This window comes from Sapajus apella, unplaced genomic scaffold, assembly GCF_009761245.1.
Source record: "Sapajus apella isolate SASKATOON/1434 unplaced genomic scaffold, GSC_monkey_1.0 scaffold9, whole genome shotgun sequence".
NCBI lineage: Eukaryota > Metazoa > Chordata > Mammalia > Primates > Cebidae > Sapajus > Sapajus apella.
The window spans coordinates 12,663,539-12,667,191 of record NW_022436949.1 but is presented as its reverse complement, the minus strand read 5'-3'; positions in this window follow the sequence as shown (position 1 = coordinate 12,667,191).

Genomic DNA, 3,653 nt, shown 5'->3' with positions numbered 1-3,653 from the left:
AAAAACCACTTTAAACTTCACATGGAATCAAAAGAGAGCCCACATAACCAAAACATTCCTAAGCAAAAAGAACAAAGCTGGAGGTATCACACTACCTGACCTCAAACTATATTACAAGGCTATAGTAATCAAAACAGCATGATACTGGTGCCAAAACAGAGATATAGACCAACAAAACAGAACAGAGACCTCAGAAGCAACACCACACATATAAAACCATCTGATCTTTGACAAACCTTACAAAAACAAGCAATGGGGAAAGGATTCCCTGTTTAATAAATGGTGTTGGGAAAACCAGCAAGCCATGTGCAGAAAGCTGAAACTGGCCCCCCTTTTTACACCTTACACTAAAATTAACTTCAGATGGATTAAAGATTTAAACATATTGACCTAACACCAAAAAAACCCTAGAAGAAAACCTAGGCAAAACCATTCAGGATACAGGCACAGGCAAGGACTTCATGACTAAAACTCCAAAAAAAGAATGGCAACAAAAGCTCAAATAGACAAATGGAATCTAATTAAACAAGAGTTTCTGCACAGGAAAAGAAATAATCATCACACTGAACCAACAACCAACACAATGGGAAAAATTTTTTGCAGTCTACTCATCTGACAAAGGCTAATCCAGAATCTACAAAGAACTAAAGCAGATTTACAAGAAACAAACAAACAAACCCATTTGAAAGTGGGTGAAAGATATGAACAGACACTTTTCAAAAGAAGACATTTATGAGGCCAACAAACATATGAAAAAATGTTCATCATCACTGGTCATTAGAGAAATGCAAATCAAAACCACATTGAGATACCATCTCACACCAGTTAGAATGGCGATTATTAAAAAATCTGGAGACAACAGATGCTGGAGAGGATGTGGAGAAATAGGAACACTTTTACACTGTTGGTGGGAGTGTAAATTAGTTCAACCATTGTGGAAGACAGTGTGGTGATTCCTCAAGGATCTAGAAATAGAAATTCCATTCCCAGCAATCCCATTAGTGGGTATATGCCAAAAGGATTATAAATCGTTGTAATATAAAGACACACACACAGGTCATTCTATTATAAAGACACATGCATAGGTATGTTCACTGTGGCAACGTTTATAATAGCAAAGACCTGGAACCAATCCAAATGCCCATCATTGATAGCTTGGACAAGGAAAATGTGGTACATATACACCATGGAATACTATGTAGCCATAAAAAAGGATGAGTTCGTGTCCTTTGTAGGGACATGGATGAATCTGTAAACCACAGTTCTCAGCAAACTTGACACAGAACAGAAAACCAAACACCACATGTTCTCACTCATAGGTGGGTGTTGAACAATGAGAACACATGGGCACAGGAAGGGGAATGTCACACACTGGGGTCTGTTGTGGGATGGGGTGCTAGGGGAGGCACAGTGTGGGGTGGGGAAGTTGGGGAGGGATAACACTGGGAGAAGTGCCTGATTTGGGTAACTGGGGGATGGAGACAGCAAACCACCGTGACATGTGTGTATCTATGCAACAATCCTGCAAGATCTTCACATGTACCCCAGAACTTAAAGTGCAATAAAAAATATATCTCTTACAAACAGACAGACAGACACACACACACACACACACACACACACACACACACACACACACACACAGCTGACAGAAATGAGAAAGCTGCAGAAAAAAATATGCATATATTTGAAAGTTGCAATGTTGGTTCATGAGGTTTAAGAAAACAAACAATCTCCATAACAAAACTGCAAAGCGAAGCAGCAACTGTTGATCGAGAAGCTACAGCAAGTTTTCCAGAAGATCTAGCTAAAATAATTGATGATAATAGCTACAATAAACAATGAATTTTCACTGCAGACAAAATAGCCTTATGATTATTATTTTTGTAATGTGCTATTGGATTCAGTTAGTATTTTGTTCAGGGTTTTTCTATCCATGATCATCAGGAATTTTGAACTGTCGTTCTCTTTCTTTTTTGTGTCCTTGTCTGATTTTGGGTATCAGGGTAATGCTGGCCTCATAGAAGGAGTTAGGGAAAATTTGCTCCTCTTCAATTTTTTAGAATAGATTGTGGAGAATTGCTTTAGTTGTTCATTATGAGTTTGTTAAAATTTGACAGTGAATCTGTCCAGTCCAGTGTTTACTACTGATTCAATCACATTATTCATTTTTAGTCTGTTCAGATGTTTTATTTCTTAGTGACTCAATCTTGATAGGTTGCGCATATCCAAGATTTATCTACTGTCTCTAGATTTTGCAGTTAATTTAATAGTTGTTCATACTAGTCACTGATAATTTTTTGAAATTATTTGTGTCAGCTGTAATGTCGCCTTTTTTGTTTCTGATTTCATTTGGTTCTTGTCTTTTTTTTCGGTTTGGTTAGTCTAGGTAGCAGTTTATCAATTTTGTTTTGTTTTTTTTTCAAAAAACATACTTTTTATTTTGTTAATTTTTTGTCTTTATTTTGCCTTTTTATGCTCTATCTTTTTATTTATTTGTATTTTTTTTCTACTAAATTTCAGGGTTTTTTTCTTGATTTTCTAATTGTTTGAGACGTGTTGTTAGACTGTTTGCTTGAAATCTTGGTATTTTTCGATGTAGGTATTTATTGCTCTATATTTCACTTTTAGCATTTCTTTTGCTGTATCCGATAGTTTCTGATATGTTGGGCTTCCAAGTCTATTTCAAGAAATTTATTAATTTTTTCTTACATTATTGGTCCAGTGGTTGCTCAGGAGCATGTTTCTCATTTTCCATGTTCACTTTTTTATTTCTGGTTTTATTCCATTATGATCTGGGAAGAATTTTGGTATAATCTTGATTTTTTAAAAATATATTGAGATTTTTGTGTCTGTGTCCTACACGTGGTCTATCTTGGAGAATATTCCATGTGCTGATGAGAATCGTATTGTCAGGCTGTAAATTTTCTGATTTTCATACTGTTTCCTTCTTAACAGCACCCGTCACCCCTTGAATGCTTTGCTGCTAAGAAATTTCTTCTGCCAAATACTCTAAATCATCTCCCTCAAGTTCAAAGTTCCACAAATCTCTAGGGCAGGGGCAAAATGCTGCCAGTCTCTTTGCTAAAACACAGCAACAGTCACCTTTACTCCAGCTCCCAAAAAATTCCTCATTTCCATCTGAGACCGCCTCAGCCTGGATTTCATTGTCCATATCATTATCAGCATTTTGGTCAAAGCCATTCAACAAGTCTCTAGGGAACTACAAACTTTCTCACATTTTTCTGTCTTCTTCTGAGAAATTGTTCCAACCTCTGCTTGTTAGCAAGTTCCAACTGCTTCCACATTTTTGGATATCTTTACAGCAGTGTCTCACACTAACAGTACCAATTTACTGTATTAGTCTGTTCTCACACTGCTGATAAAAACATACCTGGGAATGGGCAATTTATAAAGAAGAAAGGGGTTTAATGGACTTGCAGTTCCACATGGCTGGGGAGGACACAGAATCATGGAGGAAGGCAAAAAGCCCATCTCACATGGCAGCAGGCAAGACAGAATAAGAGCCAGAAGAAACCCATTATAAAACCATCAGATCTTCTTTTTAAAGGTGAGTGCTGTATTCTCTAGTTAGCCATGTTTTTTTGTTGTTGCTGTTTGTTTTTTTTGTTTTTGTTTTTTTTTTTTTTTTT